Source organism: Bos taurus, chromosome 21 (assembly GCF_002263795.3).
Source record: "Bos taurus isolate L1 Dominette 01449 registration number 42190680 breed Hereford chromosome 21, ARS-UCD2.0, whole genome shotgun sequence".
In the NCBI taxonomy this organism is placed as follows: Eukaryota; Metazoa; Chordata; class Mammalia; order Artiodactyla; family Bovidae; genus Bos; species Bos taurus.
Window position 1 is genome coordinate 3,685,845 of NC_037348.1, and position 13,778 is coordinate 3,699,622.

The window sequence follows — 13,778 nt, forward strand, 5'->3', positions numbered from 1 at the left end:
TTACCTGAAGCAGAAGCACTGAATGCCATAAGCCATAAGTAACAGTTAGATAGTAACTTTGAAGACTTACCGGGGGCTAAGAAAATCTGGATAAACTTCAATCACCATGAGAACTCCCATATTTCTGCAGGTTTTTTGTCTAGCAATTTCACCAGGTTTTCCTAAAAGGGACCCAAGAAAGCTCCTAACATACTGACAGGAGATGAGGAAGAGCAGTCACTTTGAAACCTTCCCAAAGGCTTCTATCAAACAATGGGAAATTCTGAAACTTTAGCTCTGTTGGAGGTAGGGACGTATGCTCCACTCCAGGCTGCTCCATCATTCTTATCTTATCAAAAAGAAAAAAAAAAAAAAGAAGATGATGATGATGATGAAGAAAATGAATAAGGCCACAGTGGATATCAGACAAGGCTTAAAGAAATAGACCAGGAAAACTGGAATCAGGAAGATGAACAGGGGCTTGTGAGGGAAGTTTGACACCTCAAAGAAGGACATTTCTAAAACATTTCTGAAAGCCATATCCCTGAGTCATAGGCACACTAAAAGACTGACATTTAATCAGAGGATTAGCAAATGTCCCCTTCCCTCTTATCCTAAAATGAAACAAGCAGTCCTCCATCAATAACAGTGGATTACAGTTTAAAGAACTGCAAGACACGCTCTCTAAGGACTGGTAAAAAGAGAAATCCAAAATACAGGAGGGGGAAAAAAAAACAAATCCACTGGAGGAATTTGAAGCCTTTGATATATATGGCTACATTAGACATTAAACACAGCCCTTCTGATAGATTAGCATAAATTCTCATATGAAAAGAGTTTATCTCAGTACCTACCAGTACCCTGCCAGGCTCCTCTGTCCATGGGATTCTCCAGGCAAGAATATTGGAGTGGGTTGCCATTTCCTTCTCCAATTACCCCTTAAAACATGGCTGGGTTTCTTTAAACATTAAAAAGATAGGTTAATTAGCAATAAACATAGCTGATGATACAAAGAAATGATCAGAACCAGACTCAAACATAACACAGTTGTTGGAATTATCATACAAAAAATTTAAAATAGCTATGATTAACATGCCAAGCTACCAGCAGAAAAAGTAGACAGCATGTACCAAAAGATGGAAATGGTAGCAGAGAAATAGGAAAACATTTAAAAATCAAAATGAAATGCTAGGAATCAAAAGCACATTATTAGAAATGAAGAACACTTTTGACAGACTCAAAAGTAGATTCAAAATAACTGAAGGAGAAATCAGTGAACCTGGAGATAGTTCAATGGAAACTTCACAAATGGAGGAACAAATGTAAGAAAAAAACTTCCCAGAATTTTGGACAATATCAAAAAAGCATGACGTGCAGATGATTGGAATAACAGAAGGAGCAGAAAGTGAAAGGGGTAGAAGAAATATTTGAAGAAATAATAACTGAAAACTTTCAAAAACTAATGACAGATACCAACCACAGATTTTAAAAATCTACTGAGTCACAAGCAGGATAGAAAAATTAAATAATAAAAAAAAAAAACTGGCCAAATTATAGTTAAATTGTAGATATAAAAATAGAGAAAATCTTGAAGAAGATACAAGTAATAGACCATCTTATTTATAAAGGAACAAGGATATGAATTACAACAGACTTCTCAACAGACACCATTCAAGCAAGAAATGAGTAGAGTAAAATCTTCAAATTGTTAAAAGAAAAAACACCTGCCAATCTGGAATTCTGCATTGGATTAATTTCATATCTGATTTTTCATTAAAAGTTAAGGGAAAATATTTTTCAGAAAAGAAAGCCTGACAAGGCTCACTGACAGTAGCTTTGCAATATACAAATGACAACAGATCTTCGGACAGAAGGAAAATTGTGTGAGCAAAAAGAAAGGAAAAACATTTAAAGAGAATAAATGAAGGTAAGTTATTTTATTTTCCTATTCTTATTCATCTAGAATATAACACTCTTTTTAAAGCAATAATATTTATAATATGTTGGTGTTGACAGCGTATGGATAAATGAAAACAAGAATGTCATAAGGGATTGGAGGGGGAGTTGGAAATGCTCTCTTATCAAGTACCAGTACTACACATAAAGCAGTATAGCACTATTTGAAAAGAACTTAAATTATTTAAAATGTACATTGCAAAACCTATAACGGTTACTAAAAATATTTTAAAAGTAAAAAAAAAGTTACATGTAAAGAGAGGATATAAAATGGAAATGTACAAAATATGCAATTTAAATAATGGAAGCCAGGAAAAAAATAGGAAGAGGAAATATAGGGAGGAAATGCAAAGAATAGAAGACAATTAGCAAGGTATTAGATTTTAATCCAAGTATACTGATTGCTATTCTAAAGGTTAATGGTCAAAATTCACCAGTTAAAAGACAGATATTATCAAGTTGCATTTTTTAATTAAAGGTCCAACTGTACTGTTTTTAAGAAAATCTACATTAAATATAAACTTGGATAGATTAAAAGTTGAAACTGAGGAACATATGCCATGCTAATACTAATTAAAAGAAAACTGCAATAAAAAAGATACATTTTTTTATTTTCACCAAGAACTTTATTGAAAAACACATTCATCATTTTGTTCCACCATATTCTGCCATTTTTCAGGCAACTTCATAACTCCATCTTCTTAAAACTTTTTATCTTTTTGAGCAAAGAACAGTTACAGGTGCTTTTCACAGTCTTCCAGAGAATTGAAGTTTTTTCCATTAAAAGAATTCTATAAACTGAAGTAAATAGACATCCAAAACTGCAATGTCTGGTGAATACAGTAGATGAATCAGAACTTCCTGGTCAAGCTGTAGCAGCTTTTGCCTAGTCTTCAAAAAGCATGCAGTCTTGAGTTATCCTAATGAAAGATTATGCTTTTATCTGTTGATTAATTCTGGACACTTTTCACTGAGTATGACTTCAGTTGACCTGACTGGGATCAGTACTTGTTGGAATTAACAATTTGATTTTCCAGAAGGAGCTCATAATAGAAGACTCCCTTCTAATTCTACCACACATACATCACTGTCTCTGATTGGAGACTGGCCTTTGGTGTGGTTGGTGATGGTTCATTTCACTTGCCCTATGATCTTTTCCATTTCACATTACTGTAAGTATCAACTTTTCATTGCCCATCACAATTTGTTTTGGAAATGGAATACTTTTATTATGTTTCAGTAGAGAATCTCATGAGGAAATATAGTCAAGGAGGTTTTTTTCCCATTTAACTTATATAGAACCCAGGCATCAAAATGATTAACATAGCAAAGCTGGTACAAATGATTTTCAGTGCTTGATTTGGATATTTTGAGTATCTTGGCTATCCTCCACATGGTACAACTTGGATTATTCTCAGTTAATGTCTTGATTTCATCACTATTAACTTCAACTGATCTATCCAACCATATAAAAGGGTGCAGTGAGAAAGTTCTAGCATGAAACTTCACAACCCGCTTTTGACGTATTCACTCAGTCACAACAACTTCTTCATACACTGCACAAATATTTTTTGTGTGTGCTTCAGTTGCATTTTTACCTTTCTTGAAATAATAAAGCATAATATGCCAAATATGTTGCTTTTTTCCTTCCATTTTCAATATTAAAATGGCTACACAAAAATTCACCAATTTTAATATTTTTTAAAAGCATGCTGATATGACATTCATTACAATACAACCTAACAAAATTGTTTCAAATGAAGTTAAAGAAAACTAAGCACTATAAGAGTCATCTTATGGGGTGGGGGGAGGATGAATCTTTTGGCTAATGAAATACATGAAGCAAAACCTTATCGAGGTAAAAAGATAGACAAATTGACAATGATAGTTGGAGAGTTCAACTCTCTTGGTAATTGTTAAAGAAGCAGGCAGAAAATCAGTGAGGATGTAGGTAATGTGGGGCTTCCATGGTGGCTCAGCAGTTAAAATAATCTGCCTGCAATTCAGGACACACCAGTTTGATCCCTGTGGAAGCGGGCATGGCAACCCACTCCAGTATTCTTGCCTGGAGAATCTCATGAACAGAGGAGCCTAGAGGCCTAGAGTCTATAGGGTCACACAGAGCTGGACAGGACTGAAGCAACTGAACACACACTCGCCCACACATATAGGTAATGTGAGCAGTGTTATCTATCAACTTGTTCTAATTGATATTTATACAGCACTCTTTCCAGCTTCAGTAGGATATATATTATTTCCAAATGTGCATGGAATATGATAGACCATATTCTGAGTTTAAATATACCTTAGTACATTAAAATAATAGAAATCATACAAACAGCAATCTTAAATCACAATGCAATTAAATTAGAAATCAGCAAGAGATAGATATCTGGGAAACTCTCAAATATTTAGATTTAACAGGCTTTTAAACAATCCATGGGTCAAAGAAATGTCAAAAGAAACATTTTAAATATTTTAAACTGAGTTAAAAAGAAAATAAAAATATGAAAACTGGTGGAATACAGCTAAACCACAATTAAAGGGAGTTTGCAGCAATTAAGTGCATAGATTAGAAAAATAAAGATGTAAAATCAATAACCTATGTTGCCATTTTAGAAATAAGATTCAAATTAACCTTGAAACAAAAAGGAAGGAAATAATTATATGTATAGTTAAAAAAAATCTGTGAATCTGCAAACAGGAAAGCTATAGAGATAATCCACAAAACCAAAGATGGCTGTCTGAAAACATAAATCAAACTGATAAACCTTTTTGCTATTGTTTAGTCTCTAAGTCATATCTGACTCTTTGTGATCCCATGGACTGCAGCAAGTCAGACTTTCCTGTCCTTCACTATCTCTCTGAGTTTGCTCAAACTCATATCCATCGTGTTGGCAATGCCATCCAACATATCATTTTCTGTTGAGCCCTTCTCCTCCTGCCCTCAATCTTTCCTATCATCAGAATATTTTTCTATGAGTTGGCTCTTCACATCAGGTGGCCAAAGTATTGGAGCTTCAGTTTCAACATCAGTCCTTCCAGAATATTCAGAGTTGATTTACTTCAGGATTTTCTGGTTTGATCTCTTTGCTGTCCAAGGGACTCTCAAGAGTCTTCTCCAGCATCACAATTCAAAATCATTGATTCTTCAGTGCTCAGCCTTCTTTATGGTCTAACTCTTACATCTGTAAATGACCACTGGAGAAAATTACAGCTTTGACTATATAGACCTTTGTCAGCAAATTGATGTCTCTGCTTTTTAATACATTATCTTGGTTTGTCATAGTTTTCCTTCCAAAGAGCAAGCGTCTTTTCACATCATGATCATGGCTGCAGTCACCATCTGCAGTGATATGTGCCAAAGAAAATAAAATCTGTCACTGTTTCCACTTTTTCTGCATCTGTTTGCCATAAACTGATGGAACCCCTAGATAAGCTAATTAGAGAGAAAAGAGAAAAGACAGACATTGTCAATCATCACTGATCCCATAGTCATTAAAACAATAATAAATGAATGCTATTAACAACTCCAGTCCCATAAACTCGGTAATTTACATAAACTAATTTTTTGAAAGACACAAACTACCAAAACTCACTTAAGTAGAAGATAGAAAACACGAATAGGTCTATATTGATTAATGAAATTGATTGCCATTGAAATCATTAAATAGAAAAGGTTGGAGGTTCATTTTGCTCTATTCCAATTTTTCTACTTAGCTGTTACTATATTTTTACTATAAAGCTGTCAAAACATCAGAATTAGGTGAAAGAATAGACATATTTAGCAGTAAAACACAATAGGGACCCTTTACAGATAAACTCACACAAATATAATCAACTGATTTTGACAAATGAAAACACTTTGATGAATAAGGTTTAGTTTTTTTAGCAAGTGATATTGGAGAAATTCAATGTTCATATGCTAAAATACAAGCCTTGACAGACCTTATACAAAAACTAACTCAAAATGGAACATAGACCTAAATGAAAACACGAAATTGTAAAACGTCTACAAGAAATCACAGGAGAAAAATCTGCATGATCTTGTGTTTGGCTACAAGTTTTTACATAGCTGACAAAAGCATAATCCATGAAGGAAAAGCACTGATCAGTTGGACTCTATCAAATTTTAAAACTTTCCCGGTTGTAAAGACATCATTAATAGAACAAAACTGAAAATCACATACTGGAACAATACATATGTTAAGCATATAAAGGCCTTCTGTTCAGAATATGCAAAGCACCCTCAAAATCCAACAGAAAATAAAAAAACAAACTGAATTTTAAAAGTTAGCAGAATGAAAGAAATCATAAAGATTAAAGCAGAAATAAAAGAGCAAGAAATGAAAAAAATTGTAGCAAAGATCAATGAAACCAAAAGCTGGTTCTTTCAGAAGATAAAAATTTATAAAACTTTAGCTAGACTCATCAAGAAAAAAAGGGAGAGGACTCAACTCAATAAAATTAGAAATGAAAAGGGGGAGCTTGCCATGGATACCACTGAAATGAAAAAACTCCTAAGAGACTACTACAAGGAAATATACACCAACAAAATGGACAATCTAGAAAGAATAGACAAATTCTTAGGAAGGTACAACCTTCTAAGGCTGTGTGCATGTGCGTGTGTGTGTGTGTGTGTGTGTGTGTGTGTGTGTTAGTCACTCAGTCATGTCTAATTCTGCAACTCCATGGACTGTAGCCAGCTAGGCTCCTCTGTCCATGGGATTCTTTAGGCAAGAATACTGGAGTGGGTTGCCATTTCCTCCTCCATGGGATTTTCCACACCCAGTGATTGAACCTGGATCTCCTGCATTGCAGGCAGATTCTTTATTGTCTAAGCCATAGGGAGAAATAGAAAATATGAAAAGACCAATCAAAAATACTGAAATTGAAACTGATTAAAAATCTTCCAACAAACAAAAGCCCAGGTGGCTTCATGGGTGAATTCTGTCAAACATTTAGAGAAGAGTTAACACCCAAATCTGAAACTCTTTCAAAAAATTAGAGGAAGGAACTTGCCTAAACACATTCTATGAGTTCACTCACCCTTATACTAAAATCAGACAAAAATGTCACAAAAAAGAGAAAATTACAGGCCAATATCACTGATGAACATAAACACAAAAACCCTCAACAAAATACTAACAAACAGAATCCAACAACACATTAAAAGGATCATACACAATGATCAAGTGGGATTTATCCAGGGATGAAAAGGTTTTTCAATATCCACAAATCAATCAGTGTGACATACCACATCAACAAATTAAAGAATAAATATCATATAATCATATCAATAGATGCAAAAAAAGGTTTTTGACAAAACTCAACACCAATTCATGACAAGAAGAAAAAAAGTAACTCTCCAGAAAGTGGCATAGATAGAACCTAGCTCAACAAAATATAGGCCATATATGAAAAACCCACAGCAAGCATCCTTTGCAGTGGTGAAAAACTGAAAATATGTCCTTTAAATTCAGGAACAAAACAAGAATATTCACTCTAGCCATTTTTGTTCAACATAGTTTTAGAAATCATAGATATGGTAATCAGGGAAGAAACAGATACAAATGCAAGAAACGAATACAACAGGAATACAAATTGGAAAAGAAGAAATAAAACTGTCACTGTTTACAGATTATATGATCAGTTCAGTTCAGTTGCTCAGGGTGTCTGACTCTTTGAGATCCCGTGGACTGCAGCATGCCAAGCTTCCCTGTCCATCACCAACTCCTGGAGCTTACTCAAACTCATGTTAATAGAGTCAGTGATGCCATCCCACTGTCCCATTCTCTGTCATCTCCTTCTTCTCCTGCCTTCAATGTTTTCCAGCATCAGGGCCTTTTCCAATGAGTCAGTTCTTTGCATCAGGTGGCCAAAGTATTGGAGTTTCAGCTTCAGCATCAGTCCTTCCAATGAATATTCAGGACTAATCTCCTTTAGGATGGACTGGTTGGATATCCTTGCAGTCCAAGGGACTTTCAAGAGTCTTCTCCAACACCACAGTTCAAAAGTATCAATTCTTCACCACTCAGCTTTCTTTATGGTTCAACTCTCACATCCATATATGATTACTGTAAAAACCATAGTTTTGACTAGAAGGACCCTTTTTTAACAAAGTAATGTCTCTGCTTTTTAGTATGCTGTCTAGGTTGGTCATAGCTTTTCTTCCAAGGAGCAAGAGTCTTTTAATTTCATGGCTGCAGTCACCATCTGCAGTGATTTTGAAGCCCAAGAAAATAAAGTCTGCCACTGTTTTCACTTTTTCCCCATTTATTTGCCATCAGATAGTGTTACCAAATGCCATGATCTTAGTTTTTTGAATGCATGTTACTATGGTACTATGAACACAATAAACTGTGGAAAATTCTGAAAGAGATGGGAATACCAGACCACCTGATCTGCCTCTTGAGAAGTCTATATGCAGGTCAGGAAGCAACAGTTAGAACTGGACATGGAACAACAGACTGGTTCCAAATAGGAAAAGGAGTACGTCAAGGCTATATATTGTCACCCTGCTTATTTAACTTATATTCAGAGTACATCATGAGAAACGCTGGACTGGAAGAAACACAAGCAGGAATCAAGATTGCCGGGAGAAATATCAATAACCTCAGATATGCAGATGACACCACCCTTATGGCAGAAAGTGAAGAGGAACTCAAAAGCCTCTTGATGAAAGTGAAAGGGGAGAGTGAAAAAGTTGGCTTAAAGCTCAACATTCAGAAAACGAAGATCATGGCATCTGGTCCCATCACTTCATGGGAAATAGATGGGTAAACAGTGGAAACAGTGTCAGACTTTATTTTGGGGGGCTCCAAAATCACTGCAGATGGTGACTGCAGTCATGAAATTAAAAGACGCTTACTCCTTGGAAGGAAAGTTACGAACAACCTAGATAGCATATTCAAAAGCAGAGACATTACTTTGCCAACAAAGGTCCGTCTAGTCAAGGGTATGGTTTTTCCTGTGGTCATGTATGGATGTGAGAGTTGGACTGTGAAGAAGGCTGAGCACTGAAGAATTTATGCTTTTGAGCTGTGGTGTTGGATAAGACTCTTGAGAGTCCCTTGGACTGCAAGGAGATCCAACCAGTCCATTCTGAAGGAGATCAGCCCTGGGATTTCTTTGAAAGGAATGATGCTAAAGCTGAAACTCCAGTATTTTGGCCACCTCATGCGAAGAGTTGACTCATTGGAAAAGACTCTGATGCTGGCAGGGATTGGGGGCAGGAAGAGAAGGGGATGACAGAGGATGAGATGGCTGGATTGCATCACTGACTCCATGGACGTGAGTCTAGGTGAACTCCGGGAGTTGGTGATGGACAGGGAGGCCTGGCGTGCTGTGATTCATGGAGTCGCAGAGTCAGACACGACTGAGCGACTGAACTGAACTGAACTGAACTGATGGTACTACGCATTTAAAACCCTGAAGGTGCTACCAGAAGATTATTAGAGTTCCTCAATGAATTTTGGTAAAGTCGCCAGATTCAAAATTAATACACAGAAATCTCTTGCATCCATATACACTAACAAAACATCACATATATTTACATTAAGAAAAGAACAGAAAGAGAAGGAAACAATCTCATTTACCATCTCATCAAAAAGAATAAAATACCTAGAAATAAATCTGTCTAAGGAGCAAAAGATTTGTACTATAAAATACTGATGAAAGCAATAAAAAATGACACAAACAGATAGAGACATATCATGTTCTTGGATTGGAAGAATCAACATTGGGAAAATGACTATACTACCCAAAGCAATCTACAGATTCTATGAAATCCCTATAAAATTCCAAATGGCATTTTTCATAGAATTAAAGCAAAATTGTTTTACAATTTGTAGGTAAACACAAAGGATTCTGAGTAGCCAAGGCAATCTTGAGAAAGAAAAATGAAACCTGGTGGGAGAGAGGAGGCAGGAATTGGCCTGCTCCCTTCCTCTCTTATGGCCATCTGTCCTTAGTGCACCAGAATTCCAGCCATCAATAGGCCTTTCCGACCGGAAAGCCAAGGTGTGTAACTACAGCAGTTGGTATTACTGCAGCAGCTGCCACGTGTATGACAGCTTCCTAATCCCGGCTGCATAGTCGACAACTGGGACACTTCAAAATACAAGGTCTCTAAGCAGGCCAAAGAGTTCCTGGAGTTCGTGTACAAGGAGCCCCTGACTGACACCCAGCAGCAGAACCCCATGCCCTAGAGACACACTGAACAGCTGGCCAGCATGGTGCGGCTGTGGCAGAGGCTGAAGTCACTGTGAACCTATTTGTTCAGCTGCCCAGCGGTGGTGGCTGAGGTCTGTGCCACATAATTTTCTCCAGAGAATATTTCCTTCAACATATCCACCTGTATTCCCTCGTTGATCTGCAGGAGAGAGAAGAGATCCACTCCACCCACCAGAACACAGATGCACGCTTCCCTAAACAGGCAACATTGACAAGCCACTAGTCCAACCCCACCCACAGGGAGGAACCTCCTCAATAAAGAAGAACCACAAACTTCCAGCCTACAGAAAAGCCATCCCAAACACAGTGATCTAAGCAAAACTAAAAGGCAGAGAAATATTCAGCAGGTAAAGAAGCATGATAAATGCCCACCAAAGCAAACACAAGAAGAGGAGATAGGGAGTCTACCTGAAAAAGAATTCAGAATAATGATAGTAAAGATGATCCAAAATCTTGAAAACAAAATGGAGTTACAGATATATAGACTACAGACAAGGATTGAGAAGATGCAAGAAATGTTTAACAAAGATCTAGAAGAAATAAAAAAGAGTCAATTAATAATGAATAATGCAATAACTGAGATCAAAAGCACTCTGGAAGGAACCAACAGTACAATAACTGAGGCAGAAGATAGGATAGTGAGGTGGAAGATAGAAAGGTGGAAATAAATTAAGCAGAGAGGAAAAAAGAAAAAAGGATTAAAAGAAATGAAGACAACCTCAGAGACCTCTGGGACAATGTTAAATTCCCCAACATTTGAATCATAGGAGTACCAGAAGAAGAAGGCAAAAAGAAAGGGCCTGAGAAAATACTTGAGGAGATAATAGTTGAAAACTTCCCTAAAATAGGGAAGGAAATAGCCACCCAAGTACAAAAAACTCAGAGATTCCCAAACAGGATAAACTCAAGGTGAAACACCCCAAGACACATATTAATCAAATTAATGAAGATCAAACACAATGAGCAAATATTAAAAGTAGCAAGGGAAAAACAACAAATAACACACAAGGGGATTCCCATAAGGATAACAGCTGATTGTTCAATAGAAACTCTTCAGGCCAGAAGGAAATGGCAGGACATACTTAAAATGATGAAAGAGAAAAACCCACAACCCATATTGCTATAACCAGCAAGGATCTCATTCAAATATGAAGGAGAAATCAAAAGCTTCACAGACAAGCAAAAGCTGAGAGAATTCAGCACCACCAAACCAGCTCTTCAACAAATGCTAAAGGATCTTCTCTATAGAGGAAACACAGAAAAGTTTATAAACTCAAACCTAAAACAACAAAGTAAATGGCAATGGGATCATACTTATCAATAATTACCTTAAATGTAAATGGGTTGAATGCCCCAACCAAAAGCCAAAGACTGGTTGAATGGATACAAAAATAAGACCCCTATATATGCTGTCCAAAAGAGACACATCTCAAAACAAGGGACACACACAGACTGAAAGTGAAGTGCTGGAAAAAGATACTTCATGCAAAAGAGAAAAAAAGAAAGCTGGAGTAGGAATACTCATATCAGATAAAATAGACTTTGAAATAAAGGCCGTGAGAAAAGAAGGACACTACATAATGATCAAAGGATCAATCTAAGAAGAAGATATAACAATTATAAATATATATGCACCCAACATAGGAGCACAATATGTAAGGCAAATACTAACAAGTATGAAAGGGGAAATTAACAATAACAATAATAGTAGGAAACTTTAATACCCCACTCACACCTATGGGTAGATCAACCAAACAGAAAACTAGCAAGGAAACACAAACTTTAAATGATACAATGGACCAGTTAGACCAAATTGATATCTATAGGACAATTCACCCCAAAACAATGAATGTCACCTTTTTCTCAAGTACACACAGAACCTTCCCCAGGATAGATCACATCCTGGGCCATAAATCTAGCCTTTGTAAATTCAAAAAACTTGAAATAATTTCAAGCATCTTTTCTGATCACAATATGGTAAGATTAGATGTCAACTACAGGGGAAAAAAAAACTATTAAAAATACAAACATATGGATGCTAAACAACATGCTTCTGAATAACCAATAAATCACAGAAGAAATCAAAAAAGAAATCAAAATATGCATATAAACGAATGCAAATGAAAACACAACAACCCAAATCCTATGGGATTCAATAAAAGCAGTACTAAGAGGAAGGTTCATAGCAATACAAGCTTACCTCAAGAAACAAGAGAAAAATGAAATACATAATGTAACTTTACACCTAAAGCAACTAGAAAAGGAAGAAATGAAGCACCCCAGGGTTAGTAGAAGGAAAGACATCATAAAAATTAGGGCAGAAATAAATGAAAAAGAAACAAAGGAGACTAGCAAATATCAACAAAAGTAAAAGCTGGTTCTTTGAGAAGATATATAAAATAGACAAATTATTTTACATACTCATCAAGAAAAAAATGGAGAAGAATCAAATCAACAAAATTAGAAATGAAAATGGGGAAATCACAACAGACAAAACAGAAATACAAAGGATCATAGAGATTACTATCAGCAACTACATGACAATAAAATGGACAACTTGTAAGAAAGAGACAAATTCTTAGAAAAGTATAAGCTTTCAAAACTGAACCAGGAAGAAATATAAAATCTTAACAGATGCATCACAAGCATAGAAATTGAAACTGTAATTTAAAATCTTCCAACAAACAAAAGCCCAGGACCAGATGGCTTCACAGGTGAATTCCACCAAAAATTTAGAGAAGAGTTAACACCTATCCTACTCAAACTCTTCCAGAAAATTATACAGGAAGGTAAACTGCCAAACTCAGTCTATGATGTCACCATCACCCTAATACCAAAACCAGACAAAGACGCCACAAAAAAGAAAACTACAGGCCAGTATCACTGATGAACATAGATGCAAAAATCCTCAATAAAATTCTAGCAAACAGAATCCAGCAACATATTAAAAATATCATACATCATGACCAAGGGGGCTTTAACCCCAGGGATGCAAGGATGTTTTAATATTCACAAATCAATCAATGTGATACACCACATTAACAAATTGAAAGATAAAAACCATATGATAATCTCGATAGATGCAGAGAAAGCCTCAGACAAAATTCAACATCCATTTATGATAAAAAACCCTCCAGAAAGCAGGCCTAGAAGGAATATACCTCAAATAATAAAAGTCATACATGATAAAGCCACAGCAAACATTATCCTCAAGGTGAAAAATTGAAAGCACTTCCCCTAAAGTCAGGAACAAGACAAGCGTGCCCACCCTCACCACTACTATTCAATATAGTTTTAGAAGTTTTAGCCACAGCAATCAGAAGAAAAAGAAATACAAGGAATCCAGATTAGAAAAAAAGAAGTAAAACTCTCACAGTTTGCAAGTGACATGATCCTCTACATAGAAAACCATAAAGACACCACCAGAAAATTACTAGAGCTAATCAATGAATATAGTAAAGTTGCAGGACATAAAATTAACACACAGAAATCCTTTGCATTCCTATACACTAACAATGAGAAAACAGAGAGAGAAATTAAAGAAACAATTCTATTCACCATTGCAATAAAAAGAATAAAATACTTAGGAATAAATCTGCCTAAAGAAA